Source organism: Pristiophorus japonicus, chromosome 8, assembly GCF_044704955.1.
Source record: "Pristiophorus japonicus isolate sPriJap1 chromosome 8, sPriJap1.hap1, whole genome shotgun sequence".
Taxonomy (NCBI): Eukaryota; Metazoa; Chordata; class Chondrichthyes; family Pristiophoridae; genus Pristiophorus; species Pristiophorus japonicus.
Genome location: NC_091984.1, coordinates 146,006,519 through 146,017,551, shown reverse-complemented (window position 1 = coordinate 146,017,551; position 11,033 = coordinate 146,006,519). Strand labels below are relative to the sequence as shown.

The 11,033-nt window shown below is 49.2% G+C and overlaps 1 pseudogene; it reads left to right on the top strand.

The window, feature by feature from the left end:
* Window positions 1-9,924: 9,924 nt before the first annotated feature.
* LOC139269911 (U2 spliceosomal RNA) lies at window positions 9,925-10,187 on the top strand (annotated as a pseudogene).
* The last annotated feature ends 846 nt before the right edge of the window (window positions 10,188-11,033 follow it).

Below are 11,033 nucleotides of genomic sequence, written 5' to 3'. Positions count from 1 at the left end.
CCGATAACGCACCTCCTACTACAAGTTCTGGACGATAGGGATTATATGGACAGATCAGACACGGGGCAGATGTGACGTGCTTGATTCCATTGCGGGTCATGAATTCCTTGAATTCAGCACTGGTGAAGCATGGCCCATTGTCGCTGACAAGGACATCAGGCAGGCTGTGCATGGTGAACATGGCTCATAGGCTTTCGATGGTGGCAGTGGACATGCTTACAGACATTATTACACACTCAATCCATTTTGAATAAACATTCACAACAACCAAAACATTTTGCCTAGAAATGGGCCTGCAAAGTCAACGTGGATCCGAGACCACGGTTTGGAGAGCCATGACCACAAACTTAGCGGTGACTCTCTAGGTGCATTGCTCAGTTGAGAGCAAGTGTTGCATTGGCGCACACATGACGCCAAATCAGAGTCGATGCCGGGCCACCACAGATGGGATCTGGCTACAGCTTTCATCATTACTATTCCTGGATGGGTACTGTGTAGGTCGCATAAGAATGTTTCTCTGCCTTTCTTAGGCAAAACCATGTGATTGCCCCACAAAAGACAGTCCACCTGTATGGACATGTCATCTTTGCGCCACTAGAATAGCTTGATCTCTTCATGCATCTCCGATGGGACACTGGACCAGCTCCCATGGAGCACACAGTTTTTTTACAAGGGACAGTAAAGGATCCTGGCTGGTCCAGGTCCTGATCTGGCGGGCCGTAACGGGTGACATTTCACTTTCAAATGCATCCATCACCAAGAGCAATTCTGCAGGCTGTGCCATTTCCACCCGGTGGTGGGCAATGGTAGCTGACTGAGAGCATCAGCGCAGTTCTCTGTGCCTGGTCTGTGGCAGATTACATAGTTATATGCAGACAGCGTGAGCGCCCATCTTTGATTGCCATCAGAGGCATTGGTATTAATCCCTTTGCTCTCTTAGAATAGCAATATGATTGGCTTATGGTCAGTTTTTAACTCAAACTTGAGACCAAACAGATACTGGTGCATTTTTTCCACCCGGTAATCGCATGCCAGAGTTTCTTTTTCAATCATGCTTTCGGCCTTGGACAAACTCCTGAACGCATAGGGGACCGGTTGCATTTTACCCGATTCGTTTACTTGTTGTAACACACACCTGACCCCGTACGAAGATGAATCGCAAGCTAGCACTAAACGTTTACAGAGGTTATACAGAAAAAGCAATTTGTTGGAACATAACCGAGTAAACAAAGGCAAGAAACAAAAAGGGCCACACTACATCATAATTCTAAAAGGACAAAGGATATTAAAAATACAAACCTGAAGGCTTTGTGTCTTAATGCAAAGAGTATTCGTAATAAGGTGGATGAATTCGTAATAGGGTGAGGCGTGAGTCCGGGGTCGGAGGCCTATAAAAGGCCGCGAGAGGCGTCGGGAGTTCGTTGGTGAGGCGCGAGTCCGGGGTCGGAGGCCTATAAAAGGCCGCGAGAGGCGTCGGGAGTACGTTCGTGTGGCGTGAGTCCGGGGTCGGAGGCCTATAAAAGGCCGTGAGAGGCGTCGGGAGTTCGTTGGTGAGGCGTACTTGTGCAGCTACAAGGAGAAGGCAAAAAAGAAGTAGAAAGAAACAGAAAGGTGACGTCACAGCCTAGGGGGTAAGTGATTGGCTGGTGATTGGTGAGTAGTTTTTCCTTTTCTTTTTATATTAGTCAGTAACTTTTAACATTGTTGTTGCCAATTTAAGTGTATCTAAGGGTTAAGTCATGGCAGGAGAGCTCGGTCGGGTGTTATGCTCTTCCTGTACCATGTGGGAACTCAGGGACACTTCCGGTGTCCCTGGCGATGACGTGTGCGGGAAGTGTATCCGCCTCGAGCTCCTGACGGTCTGCATTGCGGAATTGGAGCTGAGGGTGGATTCACTCTGGAGCATCCACGATGCTGAGAATTACGTGAGTATCACGTGTAGTTAGTTGGTCTTACCGCAGGAGAAGGGTCCACAGACAGATAGGGAATGGAAGACCAGCAGGAAGAGTAGTGCAAGGAAGGTAGTGCAGGGGTCCCCTGTAGTCATCCCCCTGCAAAACAGATACACCACTTTGAGTACTGTTGGGGGGGATGACTCATCAGGGGAGGGCAGCAGCAGCCAAGTTCATGGCACCGTGGCTGGCTCTGCTGCACAGGATGGCAGGAAAAAGAGTGGGAGTGCGATAGTGATAGGGGTTTCAATGGTGAGGGGAATAGATAGGCGTTTCTGCGGCCGCAATCGAGACTCCAGGATGGTATGTTGCCTCCCTGGTGCAAGGGTCAAGGATGTCTCGGAGCGGGTGCAGGACATTCTGAAATGGGAGGGAGAACAGCCAGTTGTCGTGGTGCACAGTGTTACCAATGACATAGGTAAAAAAACTGATGAGGTCCTACGAAACGAATTTAAGGAGCTAGGAGCTAAATTAAAAAGTAGGACCTCAAAAGTAGTAATCTCGAGATTGCTACCAGTGCCACGTGCTAGTCAGAGTAGGAATCGCAGGATAGCACAGATGAATACGTGGCTTGAGCAGTGGTGCAGCTCAAATTCAAATTTCTGGGGCATTGGAACCGGTTCTGGGGGAGGTGGGACCAGTACAAACCGGACGGTCTGCACCTGGGCAGGACCGGAACTAATGTCCGAGGGGGAGTGTTTGCTGATGCTGTTGGGGAGGAGTTAAACTAATATGGCAGGGGGATGGGAACCAATGCAGGGAGACAGAGGGAGACAAAAAGGAGGCAAAAGCAAAAGACAGAAAGGAGATGAGGAAAAGTGGAGGGCAGAGAAATCTAAGGCAAAGAACAAAAAGGGCCACTGTACAGCAAAATTCTAAAAGGACAAAGTGTGTTAAAAAAACAAGCCTGAAGGTTTTGTGTCTTAATGCAAGGAGTATCTGCAATAAGGTGGATGAATTAACTGTGCAAATAGACGTTAACAAATATGATGTGATTGGGATTATGGAGACATGGCTCCAGGATGACCAGGGCTGGGAACTCAACATCCAGGGGTATTCAACATTCAGGAAGGATAGAATAAAAGGTAAAGGAGGTGAGGTATCATTGCTGGTTAAAGAGGAGATTAATGCAATAGATAGGAAAGACATTAGCTTGGTTGATGTGGAATCTATATGGGTAGAGCTGCAGAACACCAAAGGGCAAAAAACGTTAGTTGGAGTTGTGTACAGACCTCCAAACAGTAGTAGTGATGTTGGGGAGGGCATCAAACAGGAAATTAGGGGTGCATGCAATAAAGGTGTAGCAGTTATAATGGGTGACTTTAATATGCACATAGATTGGGCTAGCCAAACTGGAAGCAATACGGTGGAGGAGGATTTCCTGGAGTGCATAAGGGATGGTTTTCTCGAAAAATATGTCGAGGAACCAACTAGGAGGGAGGCCATCTTAGACTGGTGTTGTGTAATGAGAGAGGATTAATTAGCAATCTCATTGTGCGAGGCCCCTTGGGGAAGAGTGACCATAATATGGTGGAATTCTGCATTAGGATGGAGAATGAAACAGTTAATTCAGAGACCATGGTCCAGAACTTAAAGAAGGGTAACTTTGAAGGTATGAGGCGTGAATTGGCTAGGATAGATTGGCGAATGATACTTAAGGGGTTGACTGTGGATGGGCAATGGCAGACATTTAGAGACCGCATGGATGAATTACAACAATTGTACATTCCTGTCTGGCGTAAAAATAAAAAAGGGAAGGTGGCTCAACCGTGGCTATCAAGGGAAATCAGGGATAGTATTAAAGCCAAGGAAGTGGCATACAAATTGGCCAGAAATAGCAGCGAACCCGGGGAGTGGGAGAAATTTAGAACTCAGCAGAGGAGGACAAAGGGTTTGATTAGGGCAGGGAAAATGGAATACGAGAAGAAGCTTGCAGGGAACATTAAGGCGGATTGCAAAAGTTTCTATAAGTATGTAAAGAGAAAAAGGTTAGTAAAGACAAACGTAGGTCCCCTGCAGTCAGAATCAGGGGAAGTCATAACGGGGAACAAAGAAATGGCAGACCAATTGAACAAGTACTTTGGTTCGGTATTCACTAAGGAGGACACAAACAACCTTCCGGATATAAAAGGGGTCAGAGGGTCTAGTAAGGAGGAGGAACAGAGGGAAATCTTTATTAGTCAGGAAATTGTGTTGGGGAAATTGATGGGATTGAAGGCCGATAAATCCCCAGGGCCTGATGGACTGCATCCCAGAGTACTTAAGGATGTGGCCTTCGAAATAGCGGATGCATTGACAGTCATTTTCCAACATTCCATTGACTCTGGATCAGTTCCTATCGAGTGGAGGGTAGCCAATGTAACCCCACTTTTTAAAAAAGGAGGGAGAGAGAAAACAGGGTATTATAGACCGGTCAGCCTGACCTCAGTAGTGGGTAAAATGATGGAATCAATTATTAAGGATGTCATAGCAGCACATTTGGAAAATAGTGACATGATAGGTCCAAGTCAGCATGGATTTGTAAAAGGGAAATCATGCTTGACAAATCTTCTGGAATTTTTTGAGCATGTTTCCAGTAAAGTAGACAAAGGAGAACCAGTTGATGTGGTATATTTGGACTTTCAGAAGGCTTTCGACAAGGTCCCACACAAGAGATTAATGTGCAAAGTTAAAGCACATGGGATTGGAGGGAGTGTGCTGACGTGGATTGAGAACTGGTTGTCAGACAGGAAGCAAAGAGTAGGAGTAAATGGGTACTTTTCAGAATGGCAGGCAGTGACAAGTGGGGTACCGCAAGGTTCTATGCTGGGGCCCCAGCTGTTTACATTGTACATTAATGATTTAGATGAGGGGATTAAATGTAGTATCTCCAAATTTGCGGATAACACTAAGTTGGGTGGCAGTGTGAGCTGCGAGGAGGATGCTATTAGGCTGCAGAGTGACTTGGATAGGTTAGGTGAGTGGGCAAATGCATGGCAGATGAAGCATAATGTGGATAAATGTGAGGTTATCCACTTTGGTGGTAAAAACAGAGAGACAGAGTATTATCTGAATGGTGACAGATTAGGAAAAGGGAAGGTGCAACGAGACCTGGGTGTCATGGTACATCAGTCATTGAAGTTTGGCATGCAGGTACAGCAGGCGGTTCAGAAAGCAAATGGCATGTTGGCCTTCATAGCGAGGGGATTTGAGCACAGGGGCAGGGAGGTGTTGCTACAGTTGTACAGGGCCTTGGTGAGGCCACACCTGGAGTATCATGTACAGTTTTGGTCTCCTAACTTGAGGAAGGACATTCTTGCTATTGAGGGAGTGCAGCGAAGATTCTGCAGACTGATTCCTGGGATGGTGGGACTGACCTATCAAGAAAGACTGGATCAACTGGGCTTGTATTCACTGGAGTTCAGAAGAATGAGAGGGGACCTCATCGAAACGTTTAAAATTCTGACGGGTTTAGACAGGTTAGATGCAGGAAGAATGTTCCCAATGTTGGGGAAGTCCAGAATCAGGGGTCACAGTCTGAGGATAAGGGGTAAGCCATTTAGGACCGAGATGAGGAGAAACTTCTTCACCCAGAGAGTGGTGAAGCTGTGGAATTCTCTACCACAGAAAGTATTTGAGGCCAATTCACGAAATATATTCAAAAGGGAGTTAGATGAAGTCCTTACTATTCGGGGATCAAGGGGTATGGCGAAAAAGCAGGAAGGGGGTATTGAAGTTGCATGTTCAGCCATGAACTCATTGAATGGCGGTGCAGGCTTGAAAGCCTGAATGGCCTACACCTGCACCTATTTTCTATGTTTCTATATTTCTATAACAGATTTATGGCTTTCTCAAATGCAGCCTCTTGTGATTTCCCCCATACCCAGTCATCTCCCTTGCGTAGCAGTACATAAAGCAAGGTGCTTAACCTGGGTAGGAGGAAATTACCCAAATAGTTGAGGAGTCCCAGGAACGTCCGCTGCTCCGTCACATTCTGCGTACTCAGCGCATTATTGATGGCCTCCGTCTGATGCCGTCTGCCGCGATTCTTAGATGTAGTCCTTACTACTAGAGGGATCAAGGGGTATGGCGAGAACGCAGGAATGGGGTACTGAAGTTGCATGTTCAGCCATGAATTCATTGAATGGTGGTGCGGGCTCGAGGGGCCGAATGGCCTACTCCTACACCTATTTTCTATGTTTCTATGTTTCTATGTTTCTATGTTTCTCCCCAATAACTTGACCACTGGCACCAGGAAAATACTCTTCAAGCATTTCAACCTGAATCCCGCGCGATCTAGCCGACTTAGAAACTCTTCCAGGTTCTTCAAGAGTTTGATGGTATTCCGACCTGTGACCAGTATGTCGTCCTGGAAAACCATGGTGCGCGGAACCGACTTTAGCAGGCTCTCCGTGTTCCTTTGAAAAATTGCCGCGGCCAATCGATTCCCAAACGGGCATCTATTGTAGATGAACAGACCTTTGTGCATGTTGATGCAGGTGAGCCTTTCGAAGATTCCGCCAGCTCCTGTAGGCCAAGTTCAGGTCCAACTTGGTGAACGTCTTTCCTCCAGCCAGGGTCGCAAATAGGTCGTCTGCCTTGCGTAGCGGGTACTGGTCCTGCAGCGAAAAACAATTAATTGTTACTTTATAGTCCCCACAAATTCTGACCGTGCCATCGCCTTTGAGAACCGGAACAATTGGACTGGCCCACTCGTTGAACTCCACCGGCGCGATGATGCCTTCTCGCTGCAGCCTGTCCAGCTCAATTTCCACTTTCTCTCGCATCATGTATGGCACGTGCCTTGTGGTGGATGGGTCGTGTACCGGGAACCAAGTGGATCTGCACCTTCGCCCCCAAGAAACTTCCAATGCCTCGCTCAAACAACAACGGGAACTTGCTCAGAACCTGGGCACATGAGGCGTCGGCGACGGACGAAAGCGCTCGGATGTCGTCCCAGTTCCAAAGGATTTTTCCCAGCCAGCTTCTGCCGAACAGTGTGGGGCCATCTCCTGGTACAATCCACAGTGGGAGTTTGTGCACTGCTCCATCATCGAAGACTGTTACTGCTGCGCTGCCAATAACAGGGATCAGCTTTTTAGTGTAAGTTCTTAGCTTGGTATGAATGGGGCTAAGCTTGGACCTGTGTGCCTTGTTGCACCACAGCCTGTCGAAGGCCTTTTTGCTCATGATGGACTGACTCACACCCATGTCCAGTTCCATGGATACTGGAATTCCATCCAGTTCAACTTTTCGCATGCTCGGTGGACATTTCATGGTGAAGGTGTGTACCCCAGACACTTCTGCCTCCTCGGTTCGAGTCTCTAGTTCAGCCTGATCTGCCATGGATCGATCCTCCTCTGCAACGTGGTGGTTTGCAGGGTTTGCAGCTCGTCTGCACATTCGCTGGAGGTATCCCATTGTTCCACAGACTTTGCACACAGTGTTTGAAGCGACATTGATGGACTCGATGATCACCTCCGCAGTACTAACAAGGTGTTAAGTGCCTCGCATTAACATTTGATGGCAGACTCTGGGCCATCTGAGGTCATGCAGCTGCAGGCGTGTACGTTCTGCCATATGCATTCCTACCTGAAAATGACATAACTTTGTGTACAGTACTTGCCGAAACCTCTTTGTACCATGAAATTTGTTTTGGTGTTGTTGCGGGTGGTCATAAATGCCTGGGCTATCGTTATGGCGTTGCTCAGGTTCGTTGATTTAACAGTCAATAGTTTGCGAAGGATAACATCATGGCCAATGCTAAGCACAAAGAAGTCTCTTAGCATTTGCTCAAGGAATCCATCGAATTCGCAATGTCTTGCAAGGTGCCTTAGTTCGGCGACGTAGCTCGCCACTTCCTGGCCTTCAAACCGTTGACACGTGTAAAATCAATACCTTGCCATCAGAACGCTTTCCTTCGGATTTAGGTGCTCCCGGACCAGCGTACACAGTTCTTCATATGATTTGGTTGTTGGTTTCACCGGAGTTAAAAGATTCTTCATGAGGCCATAGGCTGTTGCCCCACAGACGGTGAGGAGGATTGTCCTTCGTTTGGCAGCGTTCTCGTCCCCTTCCAGCTTGTTGGCCATGAAGTATTGGTCGATTCACTCCACGAAGATCTCCCAATCGTCCCCTTCTGAGAATTTCTCCAGGGTATCAACAGTTCTCTGCATTTTCGCATGATTGTTCATTATCTCGTCACCAGGTGTTAAGCTCATGATAAAGTAATGTAAGTGAGTATTGTAGACATGAGTGTGACCTTAACTCCTTTATTCAAACTCCAAGTGCTGGTACAGTATGGGAGGCCTGCTTATATACAGTGCTCCCAAGGGACTACAACAGGTACGCCCTCTGGTGCCAGTGTGATACAGGTTACCTCGGGTTGCATACATAACATCCCTCACCTCTCCCTCTTCCCCCCCAGGGACAATAAAGGTATGTTCCCACCCCTCTCGCCAGGAACAATAAAGTTTATGTTCCCATCTCCCCCTACACCCCAGGGACAATAATGGTATGTTCCCCCCCGTCCCCCCGCCCCTTGGGGACAATAATGGTACGTCTCGCCCCAGCCTGGGGATAATAATGATATGTTCCCCGACCCGGGGACAATAATGGTATGTCCCTATGTTTCCCCTCCCCCCTCCCGGGGAAAATAATGGTATGCAACCCCCCCCGCCCCCCGCTGCTCAGTATGCCATACAGAGACTGTACATGGCCTAGCAGCACGCCCTGGACCAGTTCTGGGCCTGGAAGGCCCGGCTGCAGACTGCACCACCTCAGCCTGGGCAGCAGCAGTCTCGGACGGCTGGGGTGCAGACAGCGCCAACTGCAATGGTGAAGTGGCAGTGGTGGGAGACGGAATGCTGATATCCTGAGAGAGGGCAACACCTTCCATTTCTACCGACCCACTGCCACTCCCCCTCAGCGCCTCAGCATCCGGACCAATCTCATCGAGCACAGATTGCTGGCCTGCTTCGGCACCGTGACCTCTCCGTTGAACTGCGGGGAACCCAGAAATGATGGCAGCAGTCAGCACTTGCATGGCATCGATCTGAGCGTGCAAGGGAACAGAGCGAGTATGCACGGGAGCAGACCGAGCATGCACGGGAACAGACTGAGTGTGTACGGGAGCAGCCCAAGCGTGCACGAGGGCAGACCGAGCGTGCACAAGATCAGACCGAGCATGCATGAGAGCGGACTGAGCGTGCACGAGAGCAGACCCAGTCTTTATGCCACCAAGCACTGAGCCCATTACAGCAGTAAGCGATTGCGTTGCACCGGCCTGTGCTGCAATAGCTGCTGCTCCCTCCCCCGTGACACGTGGCGTGAGTTCTGGGTCCCTACCCTCTCTCTGCGAGCCCACCATGCTTTGCAAGTTGCCAAGGATGGGCTGCAAGGTGTGCTGGGAGACACGCGCAGTGCTGGAGGCTGACTCATCCAAACCCCTAGCAAGGGCACCCTGGCTCTGGGGCACCCTGGCTCTGGGGCACACTCACTCTGGGGCACTCTCGCACTAGGGCACCCTGGCTCTGGGGCACCCTGGCTCTGGGGCACCCTGGCTCTGGATAATCCTGGCTCTGGGTCACCCTCACTCTGGGGCACTCTCGCACTAGGGCACCCTGGCTCTGGAGCACCCTGGCTCTGGATAATCCTGGCTCTGGGGCACCCTCACTCTGGGGCACCCTCGCACTTGGTCACCCTGGCTCCGGGGCACCCTCGCACTTGGTCACCCTGGCTCTGGGGCATCCTGGCTCTGGGGCACGCTTCTCGGCCTTTTGGCTAAGATCATGCGTAACTGACCTGACAGGGGAGTAACCATGACCCCAACGTGGTTCTCCCTGGATCAGGAAGGTGATTTTCCTATGCTTTTTTGAAATAGGAGGTGGGTGGGGTGGTTTGACCCATCCACCTCCACGGAGGTGTGTTGGGGGCCTGACCCATCCACCTCCATGGCACGAACCTGGTAGTGTAGTACTTCCAGGAACGGTGCAGTGGCTCTAGGCCTTTTGGCTAAGAGCATTGGCGCAGAGTGATCCTTGATGTGTGCAAGGTGACCTCTGGCGTTTGTGAGTTGACAAAGAATTGGAAAGATTGGCAACGAAAAAAAAAATATCTGTTCTTATCAGTTTAATATCCCCTATGGGGACATGATATTGAATTGATTTTTGGACAGGGAGCTGGATCAGGGGCATGCCCCGTCCACTCCATGCACCGACCTGGTATTGCAATATTTCCAGGAACGGTGCAACTTCGCCTCTCGGCCTTTTGACCTAAGATCAAACACATTGGCGCAAAGTGATCTTTGGCGTTAGAGTTGATCTGGAACGAAATTGGATTTAAAAAAAAAAAAAATCCTGGCTCTGGGGCACCCTCGCTCTGGGGCACCCTGGCTCTGAGGCACCATTGCCATTGGACCCAGAAGCTCGCTGTGCAGGAGCTGCAACAATGGTTCATAAGAACATAAGAACCAAAGAATTGGAGCAGGAGTAGGCTATTCGGCCCCTTGTGCCTGCTCCACTATTCAATGAGATCAGGGCACACTTTCTACATCAACTCCACTTTCCTGCACTGTCCCCGTATCCCTTGATTGCCTTAATATCCAAAAATCTTTCGATCTCCGTCTTGAATATCCTTCTTCCTAGGCAGTCTGGTCTGACCTCAAGCGCACAATAATTAGCAGCTGTGAAGAAACTCTACCAGGAAACATCAAGTCTGGTTCGATGAGGAGGACCAGGAGATCCAGGAGCTAATAAACTGTAAATGCAAGGCATTCTTGAATTGAAAACAACACCACAACTGGAGAGAAAGAAAGCAGATCTATCGACAACTGAAGGCCGAAATCCAACAACAAACTCTTGACCTAAAGAACAGATGGTGGGTGGAAAAAGTGCAGGAGATCCAGCAACTACTCGACAACCACGACGTGCATGGATTTTTTAGCACATCAAGATCACCTATGGCCCAAGCACTGAGGTCCTACTGCACTGAGAGCTAAGAATGGAGGAGTGCTCATCAAGGTCAGAGATGCAGTCAGTGCCTGCTGGAAGGAGCACTTCGAGGATCTCCTCAACCAAGGATCTGTCTTTGACGTGAGTGTCC